Raw genomic sequence first — 15,961 nt, 5'->3', positions numbered from 1 at the left:
CTGAATCCTTTATTCACATGTCATTGCCCTTAACAACCAAGGACATTTATTAATTATGGTTCAAACATTATCTCAGCTAATAATTATCCATGCCAAATAAGTGCAAATTGCATACTATATCAACTTAAAAAAATCATAGTTTAACAAAAAATTCTACTAGAAAAAGATTTTTTTTTAAATTTTCCCTATATGGCCTCTCAAATTATCTATATTATTCAAAAGAAAAAAACAATTTTCATCAATTGAAAAACTAACTACCGTCATGCTTTAAGTACAAATTGCATTATTGATCAATACAAACGAATAAAAAATAATATCCAACTTAAAATGACCCAACTTACCGATGTTTACTAGACCTCTACATCCACGTCTAACCACTGCAGCCATAGGAGTCGAAAAGATTGTTATTTTTCACCGTATATATACATATACATATCGAGGTCGTTCTTACTGTGCATGCATTGCACAGATCCTTAAAGAAAATCAATACTCAACATTCTGTTGCAAGAGAAACATGTCGTATATTATTGTTGAGTGGTTATAGATTTTATCCAAGTCGCTGCATTGATCCCCTTTCTTATCGTGTATTGTTGCATTAAGTCATTTCATTTATAAACCAGCTTTGGTGAGAAAAATATTAAGGTACAGCATCTAATTGCAGTACTTTATTGACTGCACTGATATAGACTTAAATTGGAAGCCATTTTAGCAGACTCCTGTATACATATATACAGTTTACATATATAATGAAGGTCGTTCATCGAAAAATCTAAATTTTTCCATATTTACCTGTGCTTTAAAAATCAGCAAAATAAAACAAAGAATAATGAAACCTTTTTAATCTCGTTATAATTTGTTTAAGTATTATGATATTTTTTTTTTATCTAAGATCTTATTTGGAAATTTAACAATTAAACCAAATTTAACAATTAAACCAAAAAAAACCTTATAAGATTCTTAGACTGAGCAACATTTAAGAGTAGTTTAAGTAAAAGCTGTTCTGGATAAAGTCAAAAACACAGATTCAAGTTTCTGGAGTAAGGAAGTCATGATAACATACTTTATTTGAATGCATATATTAATAAACCTGCATAAACAAGTACAGGGTTGAGTTCAATATCGTAGCAGCTACGTAGCAGCTATGTAGCTGCTATCAATATCTAGTAACAACTAGTCTATAGCTACACGTTCAATAGTCAAAATCTACGTAGCACTACGTAATTGAACGCAACCCTGGTAAGCATTTGCTGTTGATATAAGCAACAAGTTGTTACGTACATCTGTTGAACCTAATCAATGCCTGTATATAGGACATCTGTAAAAATAGCTTTAACTAGAGAGTAACTGAAACCTGTCCACACCTAATAATAGAATAAGCATTCTAATTAATATGTATTGGTGACATCTCCTTTAACTCATTGTCCATGTGGTGCAACTTCCTTGTACATATTCCAATAAAATCTAATGTGCATGTGGTTAACACCAAGAAAGAATTTGAAGGGTCAGATGCATTTTGAATGATGCTAGAGATCTAACTGGACTTTTCTGTGGAATTCCTCGTCAAACAATTCAATATGATCTTTAAAAAAAATGTAAATATGTGGTGTGATTGCCAATGAAACAAGAGAGTCAGACCAAACAACACATAAATTTTTATCTAAAGGTCACTGTACAGCCTTCAACAATGAGCAAAGCCCTATTGCATTGTCAACTATAAAAGAACAAATGGAAAAAAAAATCAAACAAGAAAACTTAAACAGCTTAATTTATGTGCAAAAAAATGTAAGTTTATTTTTAACCAATAAACTACAAATTACTTACAGAAAATTCCATTTACAGTAAGACAAATATTATCCCCAACATTTATGTACTCTTAAGGCAGTGTGCTGTCAGGAGACAAAATATCATTTACAGTAATACTATAGATACCAAATCTTTTATAAATACCATTTGCAGGGAGGATTAAGCACATCTTAAAGGTGTAAATAACAGCTTAGTGAAGTGTCTGGTAATATAGAACTGCAGAGGATGTGCTATATGTAACAGAAACCTAAACTCAAGGTCACTTGGTCAATTTATGTAACAACACGACTACCAAATGTCTACTAAGTATTTTAGCTAATACTCAGCACTATTAAAGGGCTTTTTCCACTATCAAAGGTCTGTTAAGGGAAATTATAACAGCATTATCAGCTTTTTCAAATCCAAAGGTGTCAATGACAACACATGAACTGACTAAATGTGTGTGATTTTTTTTTTTACCAAAACACTAAAACTTGACTTCGACCACTGAACCATAAAAATGAGGTCAAGGTCAGATGAAACCTGCCAGTTTGACATTTGCACCTTACAATCATTCCATACACCAATTATAAAAGACCAAGTGCTTATATATGCTTTACCACGAATATATATAAAAAAGAAGATGTGATATGATTGCCAATGAGACAACTATCCACAAAAGACCAAAATGACACAGACATTAACAACTATAGGTCACCGTACCGCCTTCAACAATGAGCAAAGCCCATACCGCATAGTCAGCTACAAAAGGCCCCGATAAGACAATGTAAAACAAGTGAAACGAGAAAACTAACGGCCTTATTATGTAAAAAAAAAATTTTTTTTTAAATAAAAGAGATTCTATAATCGAACTATCAGCTTTTCCACTACCAAGGTCTATTTAGTGAAAGGACTTTTTCACTACCAAAGGTCTATTTAGTGAAAAGTCTTTTTTTGACTATGAAAGGTATATTAAGTGAAATTAAGGCATTTTCACTACTAAAGGTCAAAGGAGTGAAAAGGTTTTTTTACTACCAAAGGTCTATTAAGTGAAACATTAACACTTTAGACTTTTTTTCAGTACCAAATGTCTACTACGTGAACTTATAGCAGCTATATCAAGGCTTTTTTTCACTAACAAAGGTCTTAAATGAGTGCAAGCATGACAGCACTATCAGCCTTTTCACTAGAAAAAGGTCTTAAATGAGTGCAAGCATGACAGCACTATCAGCCTTTTCACTAGAAAAAGGTCTTAAATGAGTGCAAGCATGACAGCACTATCAGCCTTTTCACTAGAAAAAGGTCTTAAATGAGTGCAAGCATGACAGCACTATCAGCCTTTTCACTAGAAAAAGGTCTTAAATGAGTGCAAGCATGACAGCACTATCAGCTTTTTCACTAGAAAAAGGTCTTAAATGAGTGCAAGCATGACAGCACTATCAGCCTTTTCACTAGAAAAAGGTCTTAAATGAGTGCAAGCATGACAGCACTATCAGCTTTTTCACTAGAAAAAGGTCTTAAATGAGTGCAAGCATGACAGCACTATCAGCTTTTTCACTAGAAAAAGGTCTTAAATGAGTGCAAGCATGACACCACTATCAGCTTTTTTCACTACTGATACAATATTGATTATACTGACTCTTAAAAAAGCTATAAAAATTACCCTTTAAACCTTTGACTTACATGAAAGGACTAACTTAAACAGGAAGCAAACATTTGAAAAAAGTAAGATAAGTAACTAGATATGATTAGCATTGAAAAAAAAAGGTTAGTCAGTCATAAAGCAAGGATTCAAAAGAAAGTCCAAAATGCCCCCCCCCCCCCCCCTTCCTCATCATACTATAAAATATAAAATACAAGTTGTAAGTTTATATAAATTCCAATATTTTCACTCATTAGGGGGTTCTGATCCCGGATCTCGCTTACTGTTTTGTTAGATTCCCATATCCCGTTTACACTATATACGTAAGCAATTCTCATTTTTTTGTAATTTCCAGTGTCCTGCTAGACTTCATTTTTCCGTTTTCACAGCACAATAATTTGACTTTCACGTGTCACGCATACAAATAATGTGCAATCCCAATTACTTATACAAGACTGTGTCCTCAAACCATCTCTACCTAGAATTACCTTTTTAGGTCAATATTTTTGGATCAAGGCTGCAACTGACAGATTAAAAGATTAACAAATACCAGTATAATCTGCATGTGTGATCAGATCTATTTTTGCAACAGGCTTTCAAATTTATATAAGTCACCTATGCATTAAGAGGATTGATTATTTTTTGTCACTTCAGAAGTTCAGAAAATAAGTAATCTTCAGAAGATCAGAAAAAAGTCATTTCAGAAGTTCAGAAAATAAGTCATTTCAGAAGATCAGAAAAAAAGTCATTTCAGAAGTTCAGAAAATAAGTCATTTCAGAAGTTCAGATAATAAATCGTTTATGTATGAAATCATTGATGAAAAATTAACCTTTCATCATCTTGGTAAAAATTGAAAATGTCCAATGATAAAAGCGACTGAAAGTGAGTATCATAAACAACAGGGCGACTAGATTTCCCTTTTGATGGTAAGGCAAAGCGAAGTGATGGAGGGGAAAACGACTTTATCACCCTATTCGCCTGCTGGAGAAAAAATTATCATGCATACCACAGGAACAAAAATACAAGTACATGTACATTTTCCAGTAATCCTTATGAAACAGTCCAACACCATCAGTCATCAATTTCACATGTTAATTTGTAGATTTGTTTCTCCTAACAGAACTATCACTTCCAGGAACAGGAACAAAGTCAGTGCACCTGTGTCATCAGGAGTTCAAACTATAAGGAGGTCAAAAATCCAAGACCTTTAAATTCAAGGGTGGATTTAAACTTTAAGATTTAAATGTTTGGACCTTTCTGTCCAAATGCAATTTTTAGAAACACACTAATTATACAAATGAGGTTACTGAAAATAGATGCATTTATGTGTTGCTATTTAAAAATCCAAAAGTATGACAACCTGAGATAGACATCATAATGAGGATCAACTCTGGTTTAATAAATGGCCCGAGTTTCAACACAGTTATTTCGTAGTGCATTTCTTTTAGACAATAAATTCAAATTGAAAAAATCTCATCTGCTCTTTCTCAAAAAGATTTTTACAGTGTAGTGTACTACCAGCTAGACAAATAATATCAAAATTATAGAAACTTCTACCAGCTCTTACTCAAAATATTGACAGTTCTGTGTTAAGGGGGTGTAAAATTCAGTTTGACAGCTTCAGACGTGATAAAATTTGACCTTTTTGAACTGGACCAAATCACTACTTAACATAAAGATTCAGAACCCAAATGTTTTTAACATGTAATTTCATCCCCCTTCTTAATATTTCATGCATTAAATATCAAGAAATAAATTGGAAAAGTGTATCAAATTAAAAATCCAAGTTATACACAGTTCACACTAGGGACTATATTTGTAGACAATGAAAACCAAAGGACGATAACTGTGTCCTTGGACCTTAGTAAATGGCCTCTTTCTGAAAGAGTGGAAAGGTAAAGTAACAAATCAGAATGGAACAAACCAAGTCTCAACATTTCCATGGGACCTAAGTCCCAACATTCCCATGGGACCTAAGTCCCAACATTCCCATGGGACCTAAATTATTTGAGGGTTTGATTTTTTTTTACTCTTTACTATTGCCTAACTGAACGAGTACAGTGAAAATCTTCTGCTTTAAATCATTAATTTTTAAAAGTACATCATGTTTTACATTAATCTAAAAACATCCTCTAAATTCCAGAAAATAACACTTAGACTGCATTTCATTAAAAAATATACTATTATAAAAACATTTAATATCTGTAAACTGCGCCTCAAACCATAAATTTTACGATCCTGATTCATTTAATGTATTCCATAAGCAGATATGGAGTGCAAACGAATTGCAAATTTCAAGCAAGCCTAGATAAATATAACGGAACAGTGATTTCTTTGAGTATACATTGATCACCGTGTGTAAATAGATGCATTTATGTGTTGCTATTGAAAAATCGGTCAGATATTGGAAAACAACTCCGTTGTCGACTGCAGCAAACAAGCTGTAGCACGTCATAAGTAGTAATTCATTGATGTCATTAGAAATGTATTTTGTGAGATTATGTTTATGCAAGCATGCACATATTTGAAATGGAAATTTTATTCAAACAACATAAACATGTTTCACCCATTTGCTTCATTAAAATGCAAAAGCAGAGTTTAATGTTGTACAGTGAACTTATAACCCTTTTCCTTGGAATTTTAATGCAATGTTGTAAACTCTTATTTTTAAATGCATTTATGTACATCTGAACTAAAAACCAGAGGTCAATCAGTGATACATATCATGAGCATCTAGCTATCTTGAATAATTAACAATATTAAACTGAGTACGTCCTTGGATGATAAACAAGGACATTTCAACTCCATGCGATTTACTAATTTTACCTGTAAATTCTTAAAATGAAAAAAAGGTAAATTTAATTAATTAATCCTCTTATCCAGAAAGTGTTGAAGTTACATAAAGTTGAAAGCCTGACTTGTAAAATGGGCATGGATGCAGATTATTTTTCTATCTTTTAATCTGTCATTGAAAATTGAACTAAAAAGGTGATATTAGGTGTATACAGATTCAATTTGAGGAAAAGGATTATGTCTTGTATAAGAAAAATAGTCAAGGGCAGATATATTGAAAAAAAAAATGTTTTTCTGTGCATGAAATCAACATCAAAGTATTCCTAGTAATATATTTACCTCTAGTAATAAAGTTTAGCCTTCTTGTCTCCATATACATCAAGAATAATCTACATTGGGCTTCAAGTAGAAACAGAAGATTTAGTGTTGAAGTCTCCCAGTCATATGCATCAAGAAAAATGTCTATGTCAAAAGCCACACATAGAAGATTGTAGAAGGAGCAGCTAAGTACAATGAAGCTCAATCAGTAGTTATATATTAAAGGAACATAAATTTAATCAATTCAAAAAGAATAAAATAGAGAATGGAAACAGGAATCTTCAAAGAGACAACAACCTTACTAAAGAGCAGAAAACAGCCCAAGCTCGCCAATGGGTCTTCAACGCAGCAAGAACATAATGCACCTCCAAGCTAGCTTCAGCTGGCCCCTAAATAATTATAAATGTTTAGCGAAATGAAAGTAACACTAAACTCTGAAACATATAATATATGAACAAAATAAAAAAAAACACACAACACTTTAAGAAAGACCAGAGATTCTTGACTTGGGGAAAACCACAATATTACACAGGCAAAAGGACTATCTGGCAATCTAATACCATGGTTTCTGTTTAAAAACTGAAATTAATTCAGAAGTGAAGATGTTATTTGTAAGGCTTAGAGAATTTCAAAAATATATTCTGTTCTCAGCTACCACTACTTTTGTCCAATTTTCTGTGGAGCATTATTCAGCAATTGTCCAATTTTTCTGCACAGTGAACATAATTTTCATAAATTTTACAGTGCAGCATATGTTTGTTTATATATTTGAGATGACATGGAAAATTTTGCATAAAAGCTGTGATCAAATTAAAATATACAATTTATATATAGATTAAATTATCAAATAAATATGTTTTTACAAGCAAATATAAATATCTTTATTGCTTTCTCTGCTTATAAATTATTACTTGTTAAAAAACTTCTACTTTGGATTCATCATTATTCGTTGGATATCAATTTTCGTGGGTAAACATGAACCACAAATTCAAATGTTGCACAAATTACAAATTTTCTATAGGCTATATGTATGCACAAATTGACAAAACCACGAAATCAAATATCCATGAAAATGCTTATTTTCCTAAAAAACCACAAAAAATGATCCTCACCCATTGCCAAAACAAATGATTTCACTTTAATCTCTATACTATCACCAAGGAAGTGAGAGTGGCATATTGTATTAGTCTTGATGCAAAATTTAATGGAGATTTGCATAATATTTATGCTATCCTTTTAAAATGCATCAACTCATATGTAATTCACTGTATTTAAACTATATAAAATTATTTGAGTTATAAATAAATGTATTATGTAAGCTGTTGGAAAAAGCTGTTCTTTTCTTGTTTATAATGAATGTCAACTTTTTGCACTCTCCTTTCTTGTCCCTCTTCTATGCAGATAATAAAAATTTAAGAATGTGTCAAAAAGACAACAACCTGAACAAAGGACAGAAACCAGCCAAAGGCAACCAACAGGTCTTCAACATAGCAGGAAGATCCTGCACCTGGAGGCTGGTTTTATCTGGCCCTTTAACTGGATCCTTAAGACCCTGAAGGTTTCATTCACATTTTACTGAATTCATAGCTCCAATATGTTATATAATATAACTAAAAGAAGACAAGAAGTTTAGTCACCGATGAGACAGCAACCCAGTAACACCAAGACATTAAGAGGTCAATAAACTATTCTAATGCAATTTGGAATAGTAACAATTTTTTTCATTGGCTAAAAGTTGCCGTCAAATCCACAGTTGACCAGGCGTAACTAAGGAGAGACCCGCCATTTTGAATTGTTGAATCAACATATGTTCGATTACTACTATATAATAGAAACCAAAACAACACCTACCTTGACTTTGGCGTTTTAATGCACTTTTATCCGAATTTGAAGCGTACAGGTAACGTAAAAACCTCCAGTTTGTAAGTTTTCATTTGTATGACGTCATGTTTAGCAATGACGTCTTTGTGCCAAAATCATTCATGAAAATTCCCGGATTTTTTTCTATTTGTCAAATTTAGACGTTTTTTAAAGTTTTATCTTACTTTTTCTTTTTGTAATGCATTAGAATCGGAATAACAGTACTGTAGTTGAAGAGTTGCCACCGTCAATTTTGATTTGACGGTCGCAAATCTCCGTTTTACTGTCTCCGCTACGCGTTGCCAGTAAAACTGCATTTGCGACCGTCAAATCTACAATTGACGGTGGTAACTCTTCAACTACAGTACTGTTATTCCTTAATTGTTGTAGAAGTATTTTTTTTTATGGTGATTACTTATTTTTTCTAGTTTACTTTAAAAATACATGTACTAGCTAACAAAAGAACAAAACAGTGAAATTTGAAAAAAAATGCAGATATGGTTATATATACATATAATATATATAAAACTAGAAAACAATTAAACATATTTGACATCTGGACATAGATTTGATTTTTTTCATTCTTTTTCTGAAATCAGAAGCTCGGACTGCACAAGACTTGGAACATATTCTGGACAGTTCCCAGGTTTTCAAAACCATTTTGAATGGCATAAAAATTACAGGATTTCAAAGTTATTGAATAAGATTTTCTGTATTGCTTTCATGCAGTATTTCATAAAAAAATATTCTGTGTTATAAACCTAGACCCCCCCCCCCCCCCCCCCCATTTTTAAATTCCTACATGGTTCTGTACAGATAGTCTAATTTTAATGTAGTTAACAGATTAATTTTTCTGTGTGGCATATATATATATATAAATTTTGTAGGTGACTCAGAAAATTTCAGATTTCTCATACAAGTATGGTAAATAATTATGAGGAAATAATAGATCTCCATTTACCATTTTAGGTCTTACTTCAGTTACTGAATTTTAGTACAACAGGAAAATAGCACTTTTCTATTACCAGTCAGTCTGAAAACAGATCTACTTCAATTACACATTAAAAGCAGAGCAGTGACACTATGACTGCATTATACAATTTATAAATTCGATAGAAAAACAGGGAACAAAGTTATACCATTGCAGACAATCTGGCTCTTGAGAAAAAAAATTCAATATAGAATGAATATTAAATCAAATTTTGTAGACAAAACACTTTCGAGCTACAAAGACATAAACTGAAGATATTTAACTTGGAGCAATATAAATAGTAAATATCAATTCTGCTGTAACAAAGTTCTACTACAGAGAAATGTAACACAAAATTTTCCATTAAAGTTTTCGTCAATGATTATAGTGGGTGATTTTGTTACCAATGTAAATTCCACTTGTTGACTGAATTTAACTCGTTGGTAGTTTATATGGATATTTTAAAAGAGAAACATTTTTTCTTCAATTCATAATAAAATGAATTATTTAGCAAACACTATTGATCCTGTAGAACTTCAATGAAAAATGACCAACACAATAAAAAAGATAAAATCAATGCATGAGACAAAAATACATTAAGAATAATTTTATGCTCTCCACTACAGAGAAAGAAAAAAAAAGCAATTTGAAATGAACATTTATTTATCTTCTATAAAATCTTAAGAACAAAATGAAAAGCTGTGTTATATTTAACTTGATTCTAAATGTTTTTTATTACACATTTAATATAACATATTTTTTGTATTGGGAAAAGATGTGAATTTAACTTTGACCAATCATAAGTCAGATTTACTAGAGTTTTACTAATGGCAAGGCTCGTAAACATATATATTGCATGCCCTATAAACATTTGCCATTTGCTACAAAGCCTGTTTAATTTACAATGTTTATTGTAAATTGCATTGACTGGCGGAATTGATTATGATGAATCTAAAATATTATTTTCAGATGGAATGAAACAAAAACATTAAATTAATGCTGCAAAATAGCATTAGAAACTCAATATTCTATAAAAATTTCATCGAAATCCATTGAATAGTTAACAGTCATACATTCACAAAAATAGTCTATGCTTTTTTTCCATACAGTGAAAATCATTTTCAAATCAGAACCCCTGGCCATGGGCCATGGGCATGCAACCACAACACAAATTATATAATTTTCATGTATTACTTATATGTTTTTCTCACTTTCAAGTCATTAAGTGCTTTTGTACTTTGAACGTTATATTTTAAAAGCTAAAAGGAACATAAATTATGACTCAAAAATAGAATATAACACCCTTTTAGGCATAATAAAATATATAGGTAAACAACTCTCTGTGTCATAAGGATGCACATCTTATTTTTTTATAAGTAATCTGTAATGAACCATTAATCCTCGTTGACACGCAAGAGTAAATAGGTCACTGAACTCATCTTAAATTCAGACGTACCAAAATTTCCATTTCATATTCTGTGTTATAAACCTAGACCCCCCCTCCCCCCCCCCCCCCCCCCCCATTTTTAAATTGCTACATGGTTCTGTACAGATAGTCTAATTTTCATGTAGTTAACAGATTAATTTTTCTGTGTGGCATATAATATATATATAAATTTTGTAGGTGACTCAGAAAATTTATAAGATTTCTTGTTCTTGCCATTTGTGAAAATATGGCCTCGAAATATATGGGGGTCTCTTGGAATTTATAAACTAGCTAAACATAGATTACATAATCTTTAATGTTGATGTTGCAGGTCTTATGATAGAAGGTTAAAGTAATAGTATACAGTAAAACGTACTATCTTCTATCTTAGACCACTTTCTGAATTCATATGCAAAATAAAGATCACAAATTTTGCATAATATATATGGAGTGTGAAAAGGGTACCCTATTGTATTTTTTTTGTTAGAAAAACATCAGTGTGAAATCAAATTCTTTGTCCAAAGCTAACAGAAGCTAAAAAATATGATGTGTCAAATGATAATAACAATATTTGGCTCATTTTACGCTACAGTATTAAAATTGGACCATTGGCTCTTGGACCAATCCTACCTTTATAAAGGTGAAGCAAACAATATTAAGGAACAATTCTGTTATTGGCATGCTGCAATGATTTTTCTTAAAATTTTCTATCAAATTTTGTAATTCTGCCACAGAAACCTCAGACCAATCAAACTTGCTTATTTAAATGAAAATCTTAATAATTTTATATTATCAAAAGTCATCATTATAAAAATTATTTTACAATGAGTTAAAGGTTCTGCTACTGACTTTTGAATCTGTGCTATTGGTTTATTTCTTATTAAACATTCAAATCAACCTACAATAGTCATTATATGGTTATGTACTGCCACTGTAGTTTACAATTTAATTCAAATAAACATAGGCTGTACAGAGATATGAAAAAATATCAATATATGTCAGTTAATTAAAAAGGCAAAAAAATATTCTTGTTTTTCAGTTTTATTGTTATCTTTCTTTTGTCAAAATCTTCTATAAAGTTTAGACAGATTACTCAATATATTATGTCATAATTAATAAATTCCAACTCAAATTGTTGGATAAGTATGATATGAAAATTCATATTAACCATGGCCTAAATTTTTCTTTCCCAATCCCATCTTATTAACAAATATGCAGATAAAAATCTGCTCTTCTAACTTACTTTAAATCTGATTAGAATGTTTACGTAGGTTTTTACTTATAAGTAGCCTTTGGTCATTCAAAGTGTACATATATACAATACAATGGCTATACAATTATTGTCCAAACTTTTTCGTGTCAATTGTATATTACACAGGGACATTTAATTTCGACACATCTTTTCTCAATGGGCCCACATACCAATTTTCTCTCCTGTATTGTCCGAGTGTACAACTCCGTGCAAAACATAGCTCCTAGGGGAAATGCTTCCATAGGTTGAACAATTGTAATTGGAAATATTGCATCACACCTTAGCTTATTTCCATTAAATTCAGTCCGTCCCCTCTTATGTAATTTTTTTATGATAATAGTAGGACAAAACTCTGTGGTTGAAATTTGATTATTTCTTCACACCTGAGATATACCTGCAGGTTTAACTTACCTGTAAAGGTGAGAATATGTATCTGCATGTGTCAATGGTAATGACAAACGAAATTACATTTTCTCCTCATACATTTCTCCCTCATACAGTCTTAATATTGATTGGTCTGTATATTAATATGTCATTCAACAAAAAAAATATGCATATAATATTTCATATTAAATTATGATGAATGTATTTATCTGTTATGTTTGAAATACTAAGGTCGATTCTTTAAGCATTTCAATGCCGTGGTGAAATATATGCTAAACTATTCGCACTGAAATTGAATGGTTTACTAATGTAATTTCTCACTCCATTATTTTATCAAACTTAACATATATTTTTGTCTTTATTTATTCAGTCTCTTTGTATAGATATTCTACTTTTAATGGTTGTACATGTAATATTTATCATATATTTATCATATCAAGTTTTTTGAATAATTGCATATTCACATACATACATGTCACACTGAAGATTTTCATGGACAGTTTTGCAAGTTTTTTTACCTTCATGTCACATTACTGTTTTTGTAGGGGGGGATTGCAGATCTAAATACCTCCATGTAGCACAGTTTCTATATTTTTGGGCCAGTGGAAATGCCAATGAGACAACTATCCATAAACACTAGAGAACAAAGATGTTAACACTATCAGGTCAACATATGGCCTTCAACAAAGAGCAAAACTCATATATAGTATGGTAAGCAGAATAGGTCCCATTTTGACAAAATGTGAGCTTGAAACTTTTAAAAATGTTTCAAAATCAAATACATAGGACATTAAAGAGCAGCTAAAACCAAATAAAGAATACAATCAGAAAGCCAAAATTGTCTTAAGATTGATTTTGCCTGAGGAAGTTGCAATCTTTTGTCTAAGTACAACAAATAACATAATTTAGAAAAATTAAAACGTTCAATTTTGAAAAAAAACCCAGTAAAACGCCTTTAAAAAGCACAAGCTAACAAAGGCATATGCATTAATGGATAGCAAAAACTATAAAGCATATTCAAGATTATTTCAGAATAACCAAGTTGTAGATTTATACAGTAGTATTTGAGGACCATGCTATCAAGATGATCATGGTCTTATCATGGTCAAAGGGGATTGGAAAATAAAAGTTTAGAACTTATGGTCAGTTTATTCTTATCAAGATAAAGATTCATATAAAATTGACAAATGTTTGTGGGTCAATTGTTACACACTAAAAAATACTTACAAAAATCTGTTCATACAATTTTACAGACACCTTCTTTAATTCAATTGAAATTAGAATCTGAAATAGAATTAAATTTAAGGTTTTATAAATGAAATAAAAAAGCTAAAAAATCTGAAATAAAAAGGCAGAAAAAATACACATAAAACATATTACACTGATAATTTAAAAAAGTGGGAAAATGTTGGTTGAATCAAATGATTATTTAAAATTTTTTTTTTTTAAAGTGCCCAGAAATAATCCAACATAAACATTCATGTTTATAAAAGTTAAGAAAATAAGACAAGTGATTTTAGGTCATTAAATTTAATCCTTTGAAAGGTCATTAAACTCAGTTCGTCATCCTGAAAAAAGCTGATAACAAGATTTAATCAGATAAATGCTCAACTTAAAAAAAAAAACAAAAACAAAAAAACATTATTTTTAGCAAATTTTTTACACACAGAACATTTAGTATTATGATCAGTTTCTTTTGCATTTGAAAAAAAAATATCAAGCAACTTTTTTTACAAGAGACTTTATAAAATCAAAGTTTGATTAAAATAAATAAATAATATATACAAAATTTGAATTTGAATTTCAACGAATGCATACATGTAGCTTGATCATGAACAGACATGCAAGTTCAGGTTTTAATATTTTCTTTAATATTCTTTTCTGTAAGAATCAATGGCTGACTGCATGGAGCTTCATGTAATTTCACTAAAAAAGGTTAAGTTTTCTATGATTATTTCATGCAGCAAATGTTTAAGGATTGAACAATTAAGGCTTTACCAGACAAAGTTACATTTGATATTTTTGACCTTGAGAAACACATTTAGTATTTGTCTTTGCTATTAGATTTCAATCAATGCACAGACAGACTTTGAATCCTAAATAATTACTTTAGAAAAAAAATAAGATAGCTATGAGGACTTGCATGATCTAATTATATTGGGCTTGATCGGGAAAAAAAATAATGGTGTATGTTATGCTTGTGGCAGCCAGTATTATGCAGTTTATAGCTGTGTTGTTCGTGTGATTTTTTTTAATTTAAGGCTCAAAGAAAGCTGTGCTGTGGCTTATAATATTATGGATGTTGTGCAGATGTCTGTCCATCCAAAAAAGCACCAACATAGCTTTAGTTTTTTGCAATCATTGGTAGGCAGTACTATGTCTTATTTTCCCCATTGCCATGCAAAAATTAACTGACATATACTAACAGTAAGCTTAGTGTTCATATCTGTAGATATTGGTATTTTGGTACTCTGAAGTACCCTAGTTCACCCTGAGGTGAATCTTGGCTTTATCATGGCAGCCATGTTTTATTAGTGAATGCAGCCAATGGTGCCCAGAAAGAACCACATCCTTCAGGTACATTGGTGATACTTGGTCAATTAAGAGTCGAAAGCATCAATGGCTGACTGCATGGAGATTCTTGTAATTTCACTAAAAAAGGGTTAAGTTTGCTATAAAATTGAGAAAGGAAATGGTGAATATGTCAAAGCGACAACCACCCGACCATAGAGCAAACAACAGCCGAAGGCAACCAATGGGTCTTCAATGTAGCGAGAATTCCCGCACCCGTAGGTGTCCTTCAGCTGGCCCCTAAAATATGCATAATAGTACAGTGATAATGGACGTCATACTAAACTCCGAATTATACACAAGAAACTAAAATTTAAAATCATACAAGACTAACAAAGGCCAGAGGCTCCTGACTTGGGACAGGCACAAAATTGTGGCGGTGTTAAACATGTTTATGAGATCTCAACCCTCCCCCTATACCTCTAGCCAATGTAGAAAAGTAAAAGAATAACAATACGCACATTAAAATTCAGTTCAAGAGAAGTCCGAGTCTGATGTCAAAAGATGTAACAAAAGAAAATAAATAAAATGACAATAATACATAAATAACAACAGACTACTATAGCAGTTAACTGACATGCCAGCTCCAGACCTCAATTAAACTGATTGAAAGATTATGTCTTCATCATATGAATATCAGGTACAATCCCTCCCGTTGGGGGTTTAGTATCATACTATCATAAAATATATGAGAAGAACATAACCCGTGTCATGCCAACAACTGTTTTTTTAGAAATAAATGTGTTTAGTTCCGATGCAAAGACCCTATCAGTGAATCAATGTTAAAGCCAAAATATGCAATTTTTAATGACCTGACAACAGTATCGTAACTATATCCCCTTTTAATAAGTCTATTTAAAGGTTTTGTTAGTTTCTGAGGAGAATACTGACATTTTTGTGCTTTATAAAGAATATTTCCATAAAATTTTGGATGTGAAATACCTGAACGTATAAGATGTCTG

The 15,961-nt window shown here is 31.3% G+C and overlaps 1 protein-coding gene across 3 annotated transcripts in view; it reads right to left on the bottom strand.

The window, feature by feature from the left end:
- LOC139498547 (uncharacterized) overlaps positions 1-15,961 on the bottom strand; it is a 54,841-nt gene that overhangs the window by 31,942 nt on the left and 6,938 nt on the right. The window contains exon 2 of one of the 3 annotated variants that reach the window (XM_071286984.1): positions 13,656-13,712. The gene's annotated coding sequence lies outside the window, so the exon portion shown is untranslated. Of the gene's footprint in view, positions 1-341; positions 493-13,655; positions 13,720-15,961 lie in introns of those variants that run through there. The other 2 variants (XM_071286982.1, XM_071286976.1) reach the window with 2 other exon arrangements.

Source organism: Mytilus edulis, chromosome 12 (assembly GCF_963676685.1).
Source record: "Mytilus edulis chromosome 12, xbMytEdul2.2, whole genome shotgun sequence".
Taxonomy (NCBI): Eukaryota; Metazoa; Mollusca; class Bivalvia; order Mytilida; family Mytilidae; genus Mytilus; species Mytilus edulis.
Note: the sequence above shows the minus strand (reverse complement) of the source record. Positions and strands in the feature narration are given on the sequence as shown.